Raw genomic sequence first — 23,179 nt, forward strand, 5'->3', positions numbered from 1 at the left:
CAATGTTTGGTTGTTTGTAGTACACTCTTTCTTAGCTGTCATCCTTAATATATGGTTCCATTTTTAAATTAGGCCAGGCTCTCCAGGTGGTTTCCAATAATACTGCAGCGTGTTTGCCGGTATTTTGTCATTATTGATCTGTTGTAACAGGGAACGTTGGCAGCTGAATCCACAAAACAGTGTGTCACGGGTGTCTATACGAGGCAGCGGGAAGGAAAAGTCCGGCCGGCGGGTGAATTGAATGTTTTCGCTACGAGGCAACGACAAAAAATTTGTGTCTGGGGGTTTTTCCGACGAGTGCACAGAAGCAAGTGTGTGTGAAATGGCCGCTGAGTCGGACCACTCTTGCCGAATTTAAATTTGCAGCTTATGACTCTTGAAGGAAGCTAAGAAGTTATCCCCCTAGCCAGTGCTCCTCTAGAGTATAGAAAAGTTCAACCGTGCCTACAAGATATCTTTGACTCACCACCCACGGTCTGTATTTCATTTAGATTAGTTTTATTTTTTATTTATATGAAAGTGCTACCCTTTCCCTCTTTGCAAGTACTGTCTTGATTTATATTGTTCTCTTGCTCCTGACCTGGCTTCAAATAAAAAAAGGCATTCCTAAATCTAATGCAATGGGATTTCCTGAAAGTAATGTAGTTCTTTCTCAAAGTTTGACTACAACATAAACAGTTTGAAGTACAACATCTTTTGGACTTAGTATTTTTTCTTGATAAGTTACATTGAGAAGACTAGCCTTTTTTTTTTCGTACTTGTAATCTGTTAGAGACGTTTATACTTGGAATGCGGTTCCGATTGAAGCTTTGAGGCATTTGAACTTCAAGGTACAGTAGGCTATTAAGTCTTCGAGTAGAAACACTAATCCAAATTCAGTAGAGGTTGGTATAAACACCAGATTTTGGGAAAACCACCTGAATAAGACACCACCTTTCCATAAGTATCATTCGTCTGAAACACTGCGTACAATTTGAGACCAGCAAACACTTTTGAACTGTGTCAAATATGTAAATTCACACAAGCCTCCTTATCCTCCAAGCTCAATCCTCTTCTGTCCCACGTCTGACCCCGAAGCGCCAAAAGCACAATCGACAAGCCTTTAAAAGAAAGAAGTGCAATCCTGTGAAGACATTGGCTTCCGATGGTATTGCAAAGTGAGAGACTAACAAGTTTTATCACACCGGAGCTCTAACAACTTCAGCTAAACTCATCATTGCTGATTGGATTGGATTAGATTGGATTGAATAACTTTATTCATTCCGTGTTCGGGAAATTTCATTGTGAAGTAGCAGAAACGATTCCCGTCCGTCTCTTACATCCATCAACAGTAAAAAATATGTTTCACTGTGCTTTTAGTATTTACAAGGAGAGGGCATTCCTCTGTAAAACACTGAATCAGCCTTAAAACTGTCAAAGACATGTTACTGTAAAGCTTAGATGTTGGATTTATCACTTTTAATATGAAGCAGACTTTTTGAGTTACACTAAAAATGTATTTCAAGTAGAACAACTCAGAAAAATACATTTGAAAACTATCTAGTAAGCCAAAAACTAAGTATATATCTGTGTCTAATATTTGCGTGTTGTCTTGTTAAACGGCTAAAAGAAAACCCGATCTTTTTAACCATATTCTAATTCAATATCAATCATTTTCTATGGGAATAATGTAAACAATTTCCATTAAAAGAAATAACCGGACTTTCCTCCAGTGACCTGCATGTGGGCTTTTGCGTAGGTGGAAAGTCAACTGTGAATCTCAACACACCCTCCAAAAGTCTTCCTCTGAGGGAGCCACTGGCAGAATAAAAATGTGGGTAGGCGAACAGGCCACAGATGGTGGTGCACACACTCACACACACAAACACACACTACCACTGAATGCCTGAAGGACACACTTGCCAATGGCACCATGTGAATCCCTTTTAAACTCTGCCCACCACCCTTCAACTCCAAAAGGGATCCCGCACTGTATGAATAAAAATCACTTGGAATGTAGTGGCAATTGTCATTTTGCCCCTTGATACACTCATACTTCACCTTATGAAACTAATTAGTTCCAGAAATGGTTTTGTAACATGATTTTCTTGTAAGTAGATTGAAATTTTACATAGAAAAGACCTGATTTGTTCCAAGACACCCCAATATTACCTCTAAACCCATTGTAAAACATTTGGTTGTCTATTTTTCAGTTAATATTACATTTAGACTTGAGTTGACTAAGAAAAACAAGTAGTCCAACTGCATAGCAATTTTTTTCTTTCTCTACCAAGATTGAAAACTCAAATGTCAGTCGAAACTAAAAGAAATTGCAACAGAAATGCTCTCACGTTTCCACTTCAAAACAAGTAGCGCCACTTACATGGTTTCACCTTCTGCCCTTGGACTCCGCAAACTGTAATTTATCTCTTTGGCCCAACTACCGACTGTCGTGAGTAGCGCTACAAGTGCAATCTAACCACCATCCACAGTGGGAACATCCCATGAATGTTTCATCATGGCGGCCAGGCGTTCATCTCTAGCTTGGCGTTCGACGATCCTTTCAAACGATTGTTTCTGAAGAGTAGTTGGCTTTGGCAGGCAAAGCGCATTGGTTATCAATATTTAACGCGCTATAGGGTCTCTGTACGTTAATATTCAGGTGCGTATCTCTAGCACGATCTATCTCGCTGATCTCAGCCACGTTTTTTCGACAATGAGGAAGACTCGTGCTTCTTCGTTTCGCAATATCTTCTGTAGTTTTGAAATATTATATAGTAAAGGCATTGTAACTTATCTCATCTCATTTTTTGAACCACTTCATCCTCACTAGGGTCGCTGGGAGGAGCCTATCCCAGCTGACTTCAGGCCAGAGGCAAGGGACAACCTGAACTGGTGGACAGCCAATCGCAGGGCACAATGAGACAAACAACCAATCACACATAGCTAAGGACAATTTAGAGTGTCCAATCTGTCTCAATTTTAGTTGATACTACAATTACGTAATTTAGAAAAAACGGATTAACTGAACTAGTGAATAACACTATTGGAATGTATGGAAGGTCCTATATTTGTAGAAATAATGCCGTCTGTCATTGCCCTTTTTTTCTGGTTTATTTTGCAAGAAGCACCGCAACGATGAAAGGTCTTACGGTGCGTTGCCGTAATTACACATCAAGCTGTCCAGCACACTCTCACAAAAACAAGTGTTGAGTTGTTTTCTCAATCCACTCAGGGGAGATTAACAGGCTTTACACACTCTGCGGTGCTTAACATCAAACTCCTTATCATCAAACAATCAAATGTAACCGTAGAGAAATAGAGAGTGGAGTCAACTAACTTGAGCTGTAGTAATAGAAATAAGGGTTCCAGCAAAAAGAATTCCAGACAACACATTGGGGGCATTGGGGCAGTTTTTAAGTTGATGTCAATGGCTGTCAATCTTTAAATGCCACTGAATGGGCTACCAGCAAAAAAATATTATATACATATATGAAACTTTTTGCATTTAAACCATGTAAAAATGCTGTTTAGTCGAAAGTTAACAATGGACAGCAGTAATGTATACAAATACAGTGTTCCCTCGCTACTTCACGCTTCAGCTATGGCGGACTCAGAGCTTCGCAGATTTTTTCAGGAAAAAATAAATAAAAAATTTAAAAATATTAAGTCAAAATTATAAACTACATCATTTTACAAGAGGTGGAAACAAAATATTCAATTAACCGCGATAAGCGAGGGAACACTGTATATATTAATGCTTTCAGGTGATTTCCAATTTTAAATTGCAATCCATTGTTAACTGCTATTATTTTTTCAGGCTTTAAATGCAAAAAATGATTATGCAGTTTTCAATATTTTAAACATGATGGTTTTTTTTGCAGGCTTTTAACCCATTTTTTAACAAGTGGAAAGATTTCGAAATGCGTTCTTGATCATTTCTGAAAGCGGCCATATAGAATCTGTCGGATGCATGCGTAACATGCTGCAAGCAAAGTCATAAAAAAACAACATCCGCTATCATTGTAAGCCTTGGTTACTATTGCTGCAGTATCTATGTTTTATAGCCATTTGCAAGACGGGCTTGAACGTTAGAAAGAGAAAAATAGGTTGTCTTGTTGCCTTAATTTATGTTTTAAGTAAGACTGGCTTTAAAAATGTTTCAAGACACATAACGTTGATTTAGTGACACAGCTAAAAAAAAATGCACCATTGTAGTGAAGAAATAAAAAGACGCATTGGAATTGGTATCCCTACAACAGACCCTAACCGTACAAAAGTAGGTATGAATGTGACATAGAGACAAGTCTACTGAAACGCCACTTCCACAGAACATTAACACACGTTTTCTGTCTTTTAAGTCTTGAAATTGAAAGTGCACAGTGGTAGTTTTAGCCCAGCAGCCTTTGGAATCCAAAAGCTGTACTTTTCCAATGCTAATAGCATAGCAACGCATTTAATTACAGCTTTGCCATCAGCACAAAATGATGGCAGTAAGACCGAGATGCTTCTTTGTTTCTTGACACGCCGATGGCTATACGCAACGAAGCAGTAGGCTTGACAGTAATGACTGGTCTCTTGTCGCAACGCCATAATCATCAGTGTAGATGCCCCATAACCCCCCGTCCCCCCCTTTGCTGGGCAGCCAAGCACAGCTGACAAATGTGAACAACAATAGAAAAAAAATCAACCACAATTAGTAACTATTATCAACAAAATGCAGGAATTGCATAAAATTCACAAATCATTGCAGATTTCTGTCCTTCACTTCTTAAAACAGATGCCATTCTGTCTGATTTAGGAGAGTAAAGTATCTAAAAAGTATATAAACAGCCATGCTGGTTGTAGTCAAGGTGTGTAATTTTTATTCTGATGCTTTAAGAGGCAATGAACCTTTCCTATAATTTTGCTAAGAAAAATGAGAGAAGTATTCATGTATTCATACTAACAAATAATGGTGTAGTTATTTTGAACTGGACGCAAAAAAACAAGGGAAGACAATTACGGAGAATTGGAATGGGAAGATAAGGATGATTTTCTGACAAGAAACAAGCAAAAACTGCATATTTATACAAACTAGGGTTGGCCAAATAGTCTATTTTGTAAAAGTTGGTTTTAAAGAGTATGTTAGGTCACATAAGTCACCAAATCTTTGAGAGTACTTCTCGAATAAACTCTCTGGACTGGTTGCAGATCAATTCAGACCATTGGAGAACTCACAAAAGCTGCAGGTTATTTACCCGACTACATGAACTTCTGTACTACCAATAGGCTAAACACGAAAACTCCAGAAATGCACTAATCCCTGTTCCAAACCAGTGACAAGCTCTTTTGATTCTCTGCCTTTGTTCGCCCTCTAAAAGTATTTCATCCCCAACGATTTGTGACAGATGCGCTTATGGCACGGATGTCTACAGAAGTGAGATTGAAGTTAGTCCCGGCGAGATGGCGACATATTGCCGGGTGGCAAAAGTACGCCAGTGTCATCCTCTGCACCAACTGTTCGCTAAATCAGTACAATGTTCGCCCTTTACTGCTACATCATCATTTCTACCAACACCTTCTGTTGAGTCATAGGCACAGTTGCTACAAAAAAAAAAGATAGGATATGTGACAGCCTCTTTTTCTATCTGTCTTTCCAGGAAACAAAAAAAATCAAACACTGCTGTAGACACTGAGAAATCCCCCCAAAAAAGTACGAAACAAAGGTTAGTTTAGGTCTCCCCAAAAAGTTTTGCAACACCTTTAGAACTCCCATGAAGTATTATTGTACATCTTCTCCTTGTGGACCTATTAAGGAATACTTCAACAAGTTTTAGCATCTTACTTCGCCTTTGCCTCCCACTCGGTGAACACAATACAACTGTGGTGGCATATCCCTGATAACATTGTGATGACAACCTGCGTATTTTAGTCTTATTTCCTTTGTCGGAAGTCCAAATGTTCGAATATTAGAAAAGAAGACAAGATTTCCCAACTGAGATTCCATCTTATATCACAGTGGTGTCCAAAAGGACAGAACCCAAGCAAGGACAAAGCAAGGAAAATAGTGGAATAAAGTACTTGGACAGACAATCAATCTTTCATCAGTGTGGGAAGTGAGTTTTCATTAATGGAGTCCTCTTAAATTTGAGCTCCTAATTGCTCCAGTAAGAATCCCTTTGGATTATCAATTATATAATCTTTACGCAAGTAGTCTGCTGGTTTTTTTTTTATGTGACTGCACAAGACAGTTATTGGTCACTCGAGTGTTTGTCTTGTTTGATTGCTGCCTTCAGTTCTTTATCATTCCAAATCTTTGGTGAGCCATAATGAAGGAATAGATCAGAAATGGAGATAATCTGTGCTTTGATAACATTCTAAGGCCTCAAAATCTGCTTCTACTTCAACTTTTGCGTTGCAACTGGAGTTTGAAAAGACCAAGTAGGGAAGAAAGAAAAATACGTAAAGAAAAGCTGGTTGGAGTATTTCCATCTCTCTAACCCTGCATCGTTTCTAGGCGGCCACTTTGGTTTGGCCCTGACTTTGGCCGCCCTGGAATGCTGCGTGTTTTATTACCTTGCCATGATTATGTTTTACTTGCAATCGGGAAGCAGTTAACTTTGAGCCTCTGACTTGCTGGGAAAAGGTGAGCTATCTGCCAAGTTGAATATGAAGTGGCTTTTTTTTTTACCAATAAGATGTATACTGTGAAGAAAATAAACGGGCAACTTGAGATGCAGATTTGACATATGATGGCACCTTAAAACAATTTATGGCGCTGTAAAGGCAAAAATTGGTGAGGTGAAGTGTTGTGGGAAGGGAATGATTCATCTGAGAGTTTTAAACCAGCAATGTCAAAACAAGCGGCTTGTTTTATGACTGTAAAAACAGACTGGGAACGATTGCCTTTTATGCCTGACTTTGGTTCGGTCGGTCAACGTGGGATGGATCCATGCTTGGTGGCATTGTGACTGTGGGTGCGAATTCCTTCTCAAAGTATGCCATATGACTCTAAATAAATATATATTCCTGTTCCCTCAATTATTGAATATGTCCAAGTGAAGCACTCAGAAAACCAGGGCTGTAGTCCACATGGTCCAAATCTGCTAGGCTAAACTTTGTAGAATTAAAAAACAACAAAAAAACAAAACACTACATCCCACATAAGCTTGACTCCAGGCCCAATTTTCCCCACAGTTCCAGTGGAATTGGAGCATCTGAAGGATTGGATTTGATCGCTTTTAGCTGCAGAAGCGTTCATTTGAGGACAGAGCTTGTTTATAGATCAGTAGGGTTTAATGGACATTATATGACAAACAGCTTTGCCAAACTTCTTAACCGATGATATTTCATTTTTGTGTACTAGCAATCATATACTAGTTTTTTTTTTCTGCATATGCTTCATGTCAAAAAAAGATAGAATCATCCAACTTAGGAGTCGGTGTAGGGAAGCGAGGGTGCAAAACAGCAAGTTACATCTTCAGCTCACTGTCATGAGTCAACGTGTACGTTGCAGAAAAGGGTGAAATGATGATTCACGTTGGAAAGAATAGACTAAGCTTCAGGCAGGTTGAAGAGGCAGGAGGTGGAAACAGTGTTCATGCGCAGTCTCCGAGTGTACAGCGAGGATAAAAACAGTCGTTGAGTGACAGTAGGCACGAAAAGACATAAATTGTAATGCATCATATGGTGATTCTCTTGATAGAAATGGAAAGCAGCAGAGTAAAAATCATATCCAACTATAAATGCTTGAAATGAAATACATTTGACAGATGTCAAATAAATAATATGCCGATCCGACTCAATTCCAGTTCGTTGCTAAGCTAACTGATGCCTGAGAAAAAGATAAAACTAAGAGACAAGCTATAAATTTCAGTTCCACAATCGCAAGAAGTGATATATTAATTCCTATTCCATGTTATATATACTAGGAAACATTAAAACAATAAACACCACCACAGGTACACATATAAATTAATGTCGACATGGCTGTAGAGCGCAGTGGGAGTGCGATTGCGAGGTGTTTTTTTCCAATCCAAGAGCCAGTGCGCTCATCTAAATCTTCTGCAACCTCCTACAAGCCCGCGGGGAGACGTGGAATATACAGCCTGCCAGAAGAAGACAATAGGGAGAGTAACATCTCATCAATCTTTGCTTCTCTTTATGCTTCTAGTCCCACTCAAGCGGAAACATGTGCATTTCGCCACTTTAAATGGGGAAAATTAGCCTCTTTTTTCCTCAAAGGTTGGTCAACATCGGAAATAAAACACATTTCGGCGTCAAAAATCGGAAAATGCTTGTGACCTAATCGGAGACGCATCGTTGAAGGCGGAACGTTTACCATACGGATAAAAGGGAGGCGTTTGCTTGGAGTTTAAAATGAAATACTGTCGTACTTCATCAGCAGCCTACGCTACACGTCTCGATGGCTAAAATGTTTCGGGTGGTGTGAGTACATGAATCAAACGTAGACTAGTAGTCAATTTTAGTCGTGTTGTGGGCTATGTTGTTTTTATGCTTTCATTCGGAGGGCCAACTAGAAAGCTAAGATTAATTGACAAAACCTTTTCTGATACCGGATAGCTTATTTATCAATGTTAAATACATATTTTTTAGGAAAATCTGTGATTATAATATTTTTTATTTAGTTCTACAACTAGAATAATTGACGAAACCTTTTCTGATACCGGATAGCTTATTTATCGATATTAAATATATTATTTTAGGCAAATATGTGGTTATAACATTTTCTATTTAGTTCTATGAAAAATTAAAGTACGAATGTTATCAGCAATATTTAACAGAAACAAATTGATTGATAAATTCTAAACAATGTAATATTTTTTCAAGGATAAATAACTATATATTATAAATACTATACATTTTCATGACAAATTGTATTTGGATTATTTTGTTTTTATTGCCTAGAACCATTAAAGTCTCAAAGTTGAAAGAATTTTAATATTAATTGAAGATCATTGCTTGGAAATTGCGAATTTTCTAAGCATTTCAATACTTTTTGTATGATTGACAACTTAAATCGAGAACATTCATCAGCAAGTCCATTTAACTGCAATCTTCAAAGTAAAGGCTAGCGGCCACATTTCACTGCCAGGCTTGATCTATGCACAGAATGTTTATGCCATTGCGTGTATGATCCCTGTGTCAAGGCTCACTTCTCATACCGTTAATGAAAATGCACCCGAGCCGCAAGGACGATTGCCACTTGGCGTCGTAAATATGTAAACAATCCCTCAGGTAGCATCCACCCAGACTTTTACCTGACTTTTTTTTGCCTGATATACCCTTGAATAAGTGAGAAATGGAGGAATTTATTTTCTTAAAGTCCTCCCTTCCCTTCTCAATAACATTGCTTTCTTGCTTATTAACTTGCTAGCCACTGTTGACTTCGATATTACCTTGAATTGCAAACACGGCGGTGTTAATATAGCGTATAATGTGACACTAAATATGCGGGATTTAACAACGCAGCTCCTGATTTCACATCTGAGTGTCAAAGTACCATCTGTAGGGTCACCTGTTGTCCACCTGTCTTGATGGCATTGCGAGAGCTTAACAGAAGTTTAGTTAGACGCCAATGCGGGTGAAAAATATCAAGATAAAGAGGTCGAAAGGTTCCTACTAATCCATAAAAATATAGACAATTATTCCAACTTTTAAAAGGACATTTGCCAGTAGGAAAGTCATCAAATGATTTCAATATATCCATTGAATTTATCTTTTTAAATAATGTTCCTTAAAAGGTCCTTCACATTTCTAATCATGAATTCAATGACTCGGAATGTTATTTAAAATGATTTTGCGAGTGTATTCACGATTAAAAACTAAATTTAACTTTTTATAACTATAAAACCTTCATACTACAAAAGGCGCTTGTATGAAAAAGTTCAGCCGAACAACAACAACAACTAAAGATATAATAAAACACCCACAACCAACTAAATTTGAACTCTGCTGGGGGTCCTTTGTCATTGCAGGATCCATTTATAAGACTTAGTATTCGATGATTCAGTTACGCTCACTCCAGGGGTGTGTGTAACTTCAGAGTCACTGATGACGTCAATGATATTGCATTCACTACTAAAAATACAAAGATTCACAGTAGGAGAACATGTATTACAAAAATCTATATTTACTGACAATAAACAACTGCCATCTACCACTGGATGGGAACTATTCACATATTGTGCACCTACTGTTTCCTACAGTTTGGTTGTTTACTCTTTGGTGACCCCTACGGACATATACCTCCAAATTCCACATAGTACTACAGTACAGTCATACTTCGAGATATGAGCTTAATGTCTTTTGGGATTATCTCAAGTAAATGTTTCCCATAAAAACGAACTAAACACAAATTAATTTGTATTCCACTCTCTGAAATAAACACCAAAAAACACGATATTACAATATAACAATTCACATTGTGTATTTTTGGTTGTTGGCTGAATATGTGCATTTTTACTTCTAAAAAATACATAAAGTCAAATCAGAACTGTGTCGGTCCTTCGGGTAAAAACAACAACTGATCAGATCTACAGATTTGTGAGTGCAATACTTTTTATCCGGGTATTGTGAACCAACTTTATGTGGGTAAGAAGTTTGTAATCACGACTGAACTCTTCAAAAGAAAGCACATTGGTTTATTACATCATCTATCTTGAATTTCCTTTTTGTGCCTTTGAAAATCTAACAACATTACTCAGTTGAAAAGTGTAGATGTCTTTTGTTGAGGTTATGGAACGGCTGGTGACTTTATTTAAAAAGTACTTTAGAAAGAATGGAACCAAGTTAAGGGAAGTTGGGTTATTTTCCATCACTTATCAGTTGTTATTTTTCTATCAATTACTATTTGTTTCATGTTTTTCCCAAAAATAAACGCATACAGAAAGAAATGATTGTAAATTTGCCTTCAGAATATTGTATCATTTCTGTCTTAAGGTTGCCAAAAGCGATTTTTTTTCAAAAGTTGTTGAATGGGAAGCCAAAAAGGAAAATGCTTACAGCATTTGAAGGTAGAGGAAAAACACATTATGTCCTCAGTGATTTGCCAGCCATTTGCGAAGAGATGCACCAGAGCATGAAAAGAGAGGCTGTGCGATGTCTGCAAATGCTGTCAGATACTTTTTTTTCCCTAACACTTGGTTTCTTTTCGTTGTAGCTGTTGCCAACAGCCACGGGGTGTTTCAGTTTTGCATGCCTCTAAGCGCTAGCTGTGGCCACCAAGCCGGAACAGATGTCACACCTGCTTTGTGTGATCGCTGTCGTTAAGACGGCCTCTTGGTCTATCAACATCAAGCTTATCTCCCAAATGAAGAGCATAAAGAGCATCACCTGCCAAAACCTTCATTCATCTTTCATGTCGCTTATCTTCACGAGGGTACTAGAGCCTATCCCAACTAACAATGGAGAGATATACCCTAAAACTGGTTGCCAGCCAATTGTAGGGTGATTTTAGACAAACAACACTTTAGGCATACTGTCATACTTATGGATAATTTGGTGTTTTTCAATTTACTTAACGTGTTTTCACGACTATAAGGCGCACTTAAAAGTCTTAAATTTTCTCCAAAATAGGCAGTGCACCTTATAATCCAGTGAGCCTTATATATGGAAAAAACAAAATAAAAAACGACCACTGTCAGATATTAAAAAAAAACACAAACACCTGAACTTAAACAATATTATTAAATATGCAGATGCCATCTAAGTTTACAAAATCTTCCATCACATAGCTCCTCCCCCACTGCAAGATTTTATCCAAAAAAAATCCAAAACATCAACAATGGCTGGCTCTAGAGGTGACTGTAAAGTAGTGAGTGCTTCATAGCTGGAAGTCAATAGCAATTACCCTATTTTCACCACTATAAGGCGCACTTAAAAGTCTTAAATTTTCTCCAAAATAGTGTGCCTTATAATGCAGTGCGCCTTATAATTCAGTGCGCCTTATATATGGAAAAAATGTCATTCATTGAGGGTGCGCCTTATAATGCATTGCGCCTTATAGTCGTGAAAATACGGTAATTAAGACCTATCTTCCTTTAGGGATTTCTGTCCATATAGTATCTTTGTAAAGCCTTGTTGAATGACAAATGAGGAAGTAGACACAAAGTGTCCCTAGACTTTAGGGCTCCCTCTCGAAAGCCCCACCAGACAATGGAGGTATTCCTGCTTGTCAATTGAAGAGGATAGGGAATCCTCTCTTCCTCTTCCTCTCCCCTCACCCTCACTCCCTTTCTGTTTCCCACCTCCTGACACACACAGATACAAGACTAATCTCCCTCCCACAGTCTCTACGGAATGGGTTCGGATGAGTAGCTTCTTAGAAAATGAAAATATAAAGAGCATAAGGTGGGTATTTTCTCAGAAGGACACGTGCATAATGGAGCTTAGATGTCAAAAGATCATGCAGGGCAAAAGAACTGGGAGGCAAAATAAGAGGGAAGCAGAGCCTGTCACAAGTGGCTTCTGATCTCTGCCTCCACTTAAAGCTGGAGAGAGCTTGTCTGCACAACAAAGGATCAAACGTGAATTCTGTGTAGGCGCCAGGGTGCAACACAACTGCATTGTGATGAGTACTGCTTGAGTACAATAGCTCAAGTTGAACACCTTAGGGTTCGAAAAACTTTTTCGCAGCCTAGAGACCCCTTGGAAAAGTGTTTTTTTCCCCTTGTTTTCTTTCAAGCAGCATTTCACAATATTAACACCAGTTAAACAACTCCACTTCCTAATTTCTGATGCTCTTTTCTCATACAAATAAAGAATATATTAAACTTTCCAAAGTGCAAAACATCTCTTTATCAGAAATTTGGGTTTACTTGCCAAGTGTAGGAACTCGGTCTTACCTCTGGTACTCCCTGTATGTACAGTGTTCCCTCGGTTATCGCGGTTAATGGGGACCGGGACCCCCGGTAATAGCTGCATTTCCGCCCCTTCAAAAATGCTTAAAGAAACATATAACACGTGTACAAAAGCACCACCAACCAAAAAACATCATCGTAGTGTGGATGGAGGATCTTCTGCAGTATTTTTGCACGTAAAAAACATCGTTATTAGGAGTTGTGAACATTTTTTTTTGGGCGGTTAAGATGCGCCTATAAACAGCCATGACATCATCAATGCGATTCCTGAACTATTGACCATTTCTTTGGCCTTTTTTTGATGCAATTACTAATTCTTATTGAATATTTTGTTTCCATCTCTTGTAAAATGATGTCATTTATAATTTTAACTTAATATCTTTAATTTTTTTTTCTTTTTCCTGAAAAAGTCCGTGGTAGCTAAAGCGCGAAGTAGCGAGGGAACACTGTATATATACCTTAGCAATAATACTTCATCCTGGCTGAAACCCTCCCGTCCCCGTCCTCTGCTGATGTCCTACGTACGTGTGAACATTGGTTGTATTTAAAGATGCGTAGGACTGCAGGGGGCATACAAGGTCATTGGAAAAAATGTAAATGAGTTGCATGATTCAGACGATCCAAATGTAGGCTGGCAATATACGTTACATAAAGTGGCACAAAAACACTGCAGTCTATGCACTTGTCTCATGAATAGGCAATAATTTATGACAAATCATCTGCTATTACTGTAACTGACAACATAAGAAGCATTTTCTCATGTTTTTCAGATTAGGGGGAAAAAATGATCGCATGCAAAAGCCGCTGGTGGAAGACTGATAAAGTCTCACGAGTGTGGTTTTAATCCTGGGTGCTTCCCGGGATTAAATAAAGGGAGGAAAAACAGGTAAAGAGCTAAAATATACTGGATTTATTCGCATGGTAAGAAGGCGGCATTGCCAGTCAGTGCATGGTTCTTTATTTTATGCATTTTTTATAGATTTATTTCTATTATGAAAGCATGATAGGAGATTTAGGAAAAAAATGAATGTAGTTTTATGTAAATTGTGAAAGACTGTACTTCAGATTACATTTAGACCAGCAAAGAGAGACAAATGAAGGACCCTAGGGGACAAAACTGGAAGTGCTGTGAAATCCATTTTATCACATATTAGTTAAACGAAGGTAAAAAAATTAATTGGCAAGTATTACACACACAAAAAGTGGATTGCTATAGGTTGGTTGCGGAAATTTGAGACAGCTTAATAGAGTAATTAAGAAGTATTCTCAAAATGTATAGATCAGGTACAAGAAAATGTTTTTTTGTTTGTGATTTCTCTCTTCCTTTTTCAGGCAGTTACAGTTTTAAGAAAAACATTGTGCCCTGAATTTAAGGTGAAGTCTCAAACACTGGTGAAGCTATTCGACCTTGAAGTAACAGCGAATGGTTCCTTAGGGAAGGCATTGCATCCAGCAAAAGGTGAAACACAAGGCTTATTCTTGGTTTAAAAAATACAGATGTTACAATCCGATTGTAGTGGAAATAAGAAATTGGCCTATGTTGAGTAATTGTGTTACATAGTCTTTTGTGATAGTGGGTGACTCATGTGTTACTGGGGTAGTTCATAAATTCATATGCAGGGAGACACTTTACACAGAAATGAACTAAAGTCTTCTGTAAAATTAGGCGGAAAAGGCTTTTGAAATCGAAAAGGCAATTTGTTGGATTACATACTAGTTTGCTTTTGTGTGGGAGAAAACGAAACATAGTATATTTTAAGATGAATCATGTAACTATTGCCATATTTATTGTGTATTGCCAATGTAGTATGCATGTCCAGTGTTACATTAAACGAAGAAAATAGAAGTTTATTTCGCAGTATTGCGAATAGTTGGGTCTCCAAGGGTTTAGAATCAAAGAAAGGATCTTTGCAATTCATAGCATGGATCCGTTAGACTTTTTCCTCCATTCTGTAATGATTTGTTAGCATCACTTTTGAACTTTCCAGGCTAGGTCCTTAATTCTACTGTGATTGACTCCTCAAATGCATAAATTCTTTCCTGGTTGAATAAATTGCCCAAAGCAAACCAATTCCTCAACAGACCAAAAAAAAAAAAAAAAACGATAATATAACAAATGAAGATGAAAAGGCTTTTGAAATATAAATCATTCCGATTTTGGGGAGGTTCTAGCTCATTCATTCCAAAAAATCCCAATACCAACTCTTTAAAATTATAACTGTATTAAAACAGTGTATTATGAAGCAATTAGAAAATACATTATGAAAAAAAAAAAGCATGGCTCTGATGGCGATGTGGCTGTTAGAGTTTCAGTACATTAAACGCAGATTTCATTATACGGCAGTTAGTTCATGTACAATAGAAAATGTTGCTATGTGGCTCATTAAGGTTGCAATATAATAAAATGTAAAAAATAGAGCATTTTACACTTTGTAAAGAGTAGAACGTTGACAGTGAAAAAGTTGTTTCTTTAAAAGCAGATGTAAAAACTCATGAGGGTGAAATCTATTAACCATAAACAATGTTCTCTAAAGACGCATTTCAGTACTCGAAATGGACTTCATTATTGATATGACTTCTTTATGAAAATGAACCAGTTTGAATGATGACTCCGCTACTGTATCATGTATTTTTTGAGCTATGGAAAACGTTAAGAGAGCAATTTCAATGTAGTCCTTCTTGATTTGGTGTACCGGGTTTCACACTGTGTTTGTTTATGAGCGCTTGTCAATAGACAACATGCTGGCATTGGAATCGATGCTAAAGGTTGGTGGCTTCACAAGCATCTTTTTCTCTCTGACATTAAGGTGACCTCTCTTCTTTGACGCTTTCATCTACAGGCGAACACCTCCCATGGCCGCCATTTGTAACTGTGATCAGTGATCAAGCCTTGTTTAAGTCAAAAGAAGGATATTCTAAACGCTAAATGAACATAAAACCAAAATGTAATGTATAATATCTGCCTTGGATTTCTTCAGATACTCAGTTTTCCTCTAACACGCCCAAACAAGCATGCTAGGCGGGTTAAAAACATTAAAAATTGTCCCTAGGTGAACTCAAATGACTGTTTGTATCAAGGTGCCTTAATCAAATGATTTTGTGTATTTAAAAAACGTAATATTTACCGTTTTTTAAAGCCAAAGCCCTTTCCTGAACTCACGTGTCACCACTGTTGTGATGTTGCAACACCGTCTGCCCGACAGTTTTCCGAAGAGAACGATGAACGGCTACAAAGACGACGAGCACGGTGAATTTTATGCAACGAAGCGGTGTGGTTCAGAGGAGAGAGCATGACCTATTTTTAAGGCTCTGTGGACACAATTTTTCAGTTTCCCCAGCACTGAAGGAAGAAGAATGAGGGCACATACATAGCACATCATTGTCACTTGTTTGCAATAAGAGATCCAACCTTTGATTTCCAATGGAGGCACTCAGAAGAACTAAGAAAGAATTGATGATAATCGATAAATCTTTATCTCACAAAAAGGGACAATTTATCCTACTCGATCAAATGATGGCGACCGGTCTCTCTGTCAAACTGGATTAAACGTCTGTCACTGTTAATTGGAACCAAAACCATGCAAAGAGAGATCATACAGATCCGATTTAATTTGTTTACAGTGTTCCCTCGCTACTTTGCGGTTCAGCTATCGCGGACTCAGAGCTTTGCGGATTTTTTGGGGGGAAAAAAAATACAAATATTACATTGAAACAACATATTTTACAGGTTTTTTTTGTTATAACATGAATTTCACTCTCTATACCCATATTCTATATGGTGTACTGTATACAGGGGGGTACAATTTAAAAAATAAAATAAAAATTCAAAAAAAAATTCAAAAAAAAAAATTGAATTAAATTCAAATTACGCATTTTTGAAGGGGAATCCCTACTTCATAGAAATTCACTTATCTCGGGTGGTCCCGGTCTCCATTAACCACGATAACCGAGGGAATACTGTAATGGCGTCAATAAGCATCAACTTCAGTGTTTGATAGACCATTTTTGCCAACCAGATGGAACGAAAGAGTCACTGTGAGACCAGAGAAAGTGTTATTTGAAATGGTAAATGTGACTAAAATGCATTCATTCAATTAAAATTCATGCCCTCATCTTTCTCTTTAACTGACCTCCATTGTGTGGTGAGTCTGTGGGTGATGGATGAGCTCTGAACACAAAACAAACTGAGCCCACATGCTGCCGTTTACCAGGATGGATTGCAAGATTTTTAGCACATTTTATTTCATTTAGCCCTTACTTAACCCCCCAAGTCCCTCCAGTTTAGAATATCGGTAGGGTTAGAGAAGACCAGTTAGATTTTAATTGCTACAAAAAAAAGAAAGGAGTCAGGATGTACATGTATATTTGAAAGGATATTTTAGGTAGAAGCTGCCCACTCACATCCTGACCACAAGCACAAATAATACGTGTTTTGTTTGATGAGTAAGTGAAAGGAACCCGAAACGAAAAGATTTTCAGCAGCCGGCCGGGAGCATTCCGGGCATTTTGCCCGATCTTTGCGAGCTTTTTACCACATGCTTCTTTTGCGCATTCCCCTTGGACAAAGACTAGACTAAAAGTTCTTCAAAATGTTTAATATTATGTATTATTTCGCTGTGTTCTTTTAGATTTTTAGTCACAGTAAAGATTGATCAAGTACGGCCAATCGTTGAAGGTTCTTTCATTATCTTAAGTCTTTCAGTGTTAATATAATGTATTGTTCTTTGAATTTAATCCTTTCTAACGAATTGAAAAAATAAAGATGCTTCTGGTTTATTGAGTGTTACATGATTTGGTTCCTCATTTTTTTAGTTTCCGTTTTTTTGAGTAACCTTGATTTTCCTTCGCACTGGTTTTCATCTCCCCCGAACATAAAGCCTTGCTACTTTGGAAACATTCTATTCAGTGAGGAATTTTCGAAGATCGGCGGCCTTGTAAACCTACTCAAGCAGCTTGGCGCGTCTAAGGTAAATGTGGGTTATTGGAGTGTAAAAAAAAAAAACTGGTTTTCACCTACCTTCCTTCGCTATAGGCCAATGTGTTGAGAATTTAATGCTCTCGGGCCAAAGTGTACAGGCCACGAATCAAGTACAGTTTGAACCTCAAAAACTAGAGGGAAAAAAAATCTAACAATTCTATATTTTCCATTTAAGTCGCCGATAATTGTAGCTCCACCTATCAAAATCAAGGTGAGATGTGTGGTACTACTACTACTACTACTACTGTGTAGTGCTACTAATACTGCCGATTTGAACTTTTCAATGACCTAAGAACAAAAATTAAGCGGAATCTACTAATATTTCCCTGTAGCTAACTTACAATTACCTTTCATATACTAGCACGCCTTCATTTCTGGCTTATTTTTACGATATCTTGAGAAATAAATGGAAAAATACCAAATTACTAGTCTTGCCATGTAGATATGTGGTAGCCTTGTTTCATAGAATGTTTGACAGGCATTCAAAATTAGTAAGGTTCTGCCTGGGATTAAGGACAATAATAAGAGGATCAATTTTTGGTATTATGGACAGTAGTGAAGTGATAAATCTCTTATGTTGAAGTGGATCAAGGCCTAAATCTCATCTGTTCTATTGCTACAGTATCATTGCAATGACCACACATAGCCAAAGTGGAGCACTAGGCCTCAAAATTTGGACATTAAGGATCAATCATAGCCTTCCTGTCTCCATTTTGGATGTCCTTCTTGTGTCTTCTTTATATGTTTCAATTTTTAATCAGTCTGTCATGATAGACCTGCCTTTTGTCATCATCCTAAACTATCTTATTGACTTGCTACAGGGCTGAATGAAAAAATATATCAAATAAAGTATGCTTTGAAGGCAATTTGTCTAACATCATTTCCATATCTTGTCACTTAAGCAGGTAAAAAGGAGGGCAACATTGAAGGAAGATAACTAACAAACTTTTTTTGAATGCACAAGCAATTACAAGAAGAGCAAATCAAGCGCCGTGAGTCATCCTACAAATTGATGCAAAGTCATTCACAGCCAAAAATGATTAAGTGCCAAATAGCGACACTCCTCCTTTTTCTCACTTTAGGATACAATTATTCTCCTTCTGTCCTTCTCTTCATCTCTTACTCTCTCTCTTGCTCTCTCTCCCACTTTTTTCTAAGTCTGTCTTTACACCTTACCATCAAGCGTTCGTTCTCATTAGATTCTGGCAAGTAGTGACCATGTTTGCACTCAAAACTCAGCTCAAAGCCCAAAGCAAAAGTGTCTATATACTATATGTTTCTTGTAGAAGGAACATTATCACATCTATAGAATGTAGTTATTTGGCAATTCCAACAAGTAGAAGAAAAAAAACGAAGGAAATATTCGGTGAAATGCGACGAAAAATGGGATTTTGTCCCAAAAATGACTGAAATTTGAAAAAAATCCCATTGATAGGACGATTAAAACACTAATACAGCACAACAAAACATATCTAATTAAAAATTAAATTCCTCATGGTAATTCAAGTACATACATACAATCCAATTGATTCTACCAAATGTACTAAACGATTCTTCCAAAATGTTTGATCACTTCACCAACTTTCCTTCCTAGCCTTCAATTCTAAAAATAAATACCATTCTCAAAGATGAAGGAATAAATGCAAAAGATAAAATATGATCAATGTGCGTCGAATCAGACGGCAAAGACGGCCATTATGCAAATACCGAACAACAACAACCATGGCAGGAATCGTGGCTGACTAATTACAGCGGTGCTGCAATTACGAAGATTGTAGGTAGCGCACAATCAGGGTTCAGTGACAGCGGCACTACCATCCGCTCCCTCATTGGCCGGAACTGACAGGAAGCTCGCAAACGCCAATGATTGCAACGGCGGCAGCAGATGTTCCCGCAGCTGTTTTCAAGTGCAAACTGAAATGACATCTCTACAGGAAATTTGTTTGTTCCAGGCAGGCTTCACTTACTAAACAATCCTCCCTTTTTTCCAATTTCTTTTATTTCTTCCCGTTGTCTTACTAATTGAATGAGAGAAATAAATTGGACTGTGAGATCAGCCAAAGGCGATGATATAGTATCATAAATCCGAAAGTTTGGAGGTCCATTGTCCTCATGTTCTTGGCTTGAAAAAGAAAACTATGATGTCACATTTAAATCCAAAAAATAAACAACAGACTGAAAAAGACTGGGTGTTGCTAACATGCCAAACTAGAGCAAGATAGACCACACTACAGCAGCCAGAGGAGTACAGTGTTCCCTCGCTACTTCGCGGTTCAGCTACCGCGGACTCAGAGCTTCGCGGATTTTTTAGGGAAAAAAAAAATACAAATATTACATTGAAACAACATATTTTACTGTTTTTTTTGTCATAACATGAATTTCAATCTCTCTACTCGTATTTTATATGGTGTACTGTATACAGGGGGGTAAAACAAATTTAAGAAAATAATTTTCAAAAAAAATTAAAACAAAAAATTTAAAAAAAAAAAAAAATTGTTTGGGAATTAAATTCTAATTAAGCATTTTTAAAGGGGAATCCCTACTTCACAGAATTTCACTTATCGCGGGTGGTCCCGGTCCCCATTAACCGCAATAACCGAGGGAACACTTTAGTAGCAAAATAATTTGACACAAATTTCAACTTTGACAGTAAATTAAGCAAGCACTCCTAATTCAAACTCCCTCTACAGGCTAACAAACAACAATATCTGCATTTTTTTGTCTACCTAACAATTTTCTAGATGCATTTTCTTTCTTCTAATAAGAATCCTTATCAGTGTTTGTGCCATCTGTACGTGAAGCATAGTTTCTGTTCAATTCCGGGATAAGGTCACCTTGACATGTTCCTCTTACGGTTCTGCCGTCTGGATGTTTAATTCCCTAAGAAACTTGAGCACCCCCCTCCGACTCACGCCACAACGTTTGGCCTGAATTCCGATGCAGATGCGGGAAGACGTCATTGTTTAATAGTTGAAGCACACATCCCGTGGATGTCCTTCTCGGGCTTATCAGAAAACTTGAAGAAGACAAACTCTGCCTGTGGCAATGAATTAAATTTCCATTCCCATACTGTGTTTAAATATATGAAGTGTGCATGCTGTCAATACGGAATACCACACACCATCGCCTATAATTGTTTTACACTCTAAGTTGATGTCCTGCAGGCTTGTGAGAGAATGTTAGTGTTCTGCAAATGGGTTCTGGCCCGCTTTGCTAATAATAATAGCGGCACTTAAAGGGCCGGGGCTTAATTACAGGCTCTTGGCTGACCTTGCAGTCTGAACTTTGCTTTAGATTGTCAATTGTGGCTCATCAATTTCTATGTTAATGAACACTAGAGGCTACTGGGAAGGAAGCAATGGTAAAATTGTCTCCAGACACAGTGGGATCTTAAGGACCAATTGGGGAATAAAAAATAAAGTTGGTAAATGTTATTAAGAATGTTAAGAGACATGCTGAAATATACTCGTGGCTTTTAGAAGTGAACTTGGATGTTTTCTCACTGGATCTTTAGTTTTGATGTTGCATTTTTAATACAATTAGTGTTTGGAATGGAAGAATTTATCGTTAAAAACAAGGATGAAAACCTTTGAATTTAATGGCTTTACTTTGTTGTTTTTCGCAAATATTCAAGGTGTTTCATTGCAATGAAGATCTGTAATATTATAATGTAAATTAGCCAGATGTAAAAAAAAACAATATTGGCTCTGAATATTGTCATAGTCTAATGAAAAACACTGAAAACGAATGCCTTTCTTTACTTTTTACACAAAACATGTTAAACAATATTTATCGTGAAAACCTTTGAATTTAATGGCTTTACAGTATGTGCACCAAAGAGACTGAATTCAATCGTCCTAATTTATAGGCCTCTTTAAAAAACAACCCTAGAAGAAACCAAATGCTATCCATAGATAAAGATCTAGCATCAAACATTCAACTCATAAATAAATGATGATGCAGATAATCATAATAAAGAGTATAGGAAATGTTGCCTTGCAAGTAGACCAACGAATATTTTGGCCAACATCATCAAACGGTTTATGATTGAAGTATGAAGCGCCAACTTTAAAAACTGACTTGACGGTGATGGACAGTTTATAAAAGAAGGGATCACATGTTAGTGCATCCACATCCTCAGTGATAGGCGAAAAGAAAGATGATAGCAGATGAATCGTTTCATTCTTGCACCTGTGGGATTCCAACACCCAAACGCTCTCTTTCTTCCTCTTCCACACCCTTCTTCCCATGTCCTCATCATCATCATCATCATCTCTCTCGCTCTTCTTCTTTGCTACATTCCTCTGGAAGAGGAGGGAAATGCTGATCCTAAACCCAGTACTCTGATTAAAAGGAACTATCTCAGCTGGGAGAAACATGAGTAACGCTCCCGTGACAGCTTGGGATGCCGACTTCGGATTGGCTGCTTGATGTATAATTCAGGTTGGGAGCAAGATCTTAATGAGCCGGGATAATGATGTTGACAAGTGTTTCGGCACAGATGAAAAATGCTCGTGGATATATACTAGCATTCAAATGAATTTAGTGTAACATTACATTACTAGAATAGACTTGGGTTAAAAAACGATCGTGAATTGACAACTTTTATTTCCAAACGGTAAAAACCATGGTACTTGTTAGCGTTGTCACCGAACGCTCAGTGTAGCCTCGTTGGAAAATCGCAAAAAAACGAGATAGAGGCAGCAAGAGACAGAGGAAGCCAGAGTGAGAAAATCTAGATCCCTACTGAAATATTTAATAATACTCGGCATGCTAGCGGGTGAAGTTAAAAACAACACCGAGGTCTGGGTGTTCTGCTTGCTTACTGTCGCAGCAATTTTTCTATTGGCTGGTGGAATTCAAATATAAATGACAAATAGTACCAATATAGTCCGAACGTCTTTAAAGCAGAAGCATTTTTTTTTTGGATGGGATACTGCATTGTTTTAATAATTCATTAACACTCCTGTGGTGCAAAAAAAAAAAACGCCGACAGCAGCCAGGGTTTTTTTCGATCTATAAAAGCTCTGACAATTTGTCCAAAATCTTGCAATCCTGAGAGGCTGTGATCCTCTGCTTCCTACTTCTATCTGGAATGACTGGCCTGAAATCGGGCTCTTACTGCGAGCGTGACTGGCACAAAAAAGACAGTAATTCGTAAATACTGTGAGGATGAGGAGAGCTTTGTAACTGGTGTCAGAGGAGATGATCACTAGATCCAGGAGGAGAGGAATCAGCCAACTAGAGCGCATGCAGAATTGACTCACTTCCCTGACACACAAAAAAAAAAAAAGAGATTCCGAAATGACAATAGCGTTAAAATGTCATTGTGATTTTGGCGCTTTGGCTCCAAGAGCTT

The sequence above is a fragment of the Stigmatopora nigra genome, chromosome 11 (genome assembly GCF_051989575.1).
Source record: "Stigmatopora nigra isolate UIUO_SnigA chromosome 11, RoL_Snig_1.1, whole genome shotgun sequence".
Lineage (NCBI taxonomy): Eukaryota > Metazoa > Chordata > Actinopteri > Syngnathiformes > Syngnathidae > Stigmatopora > Stigmatopora nigra.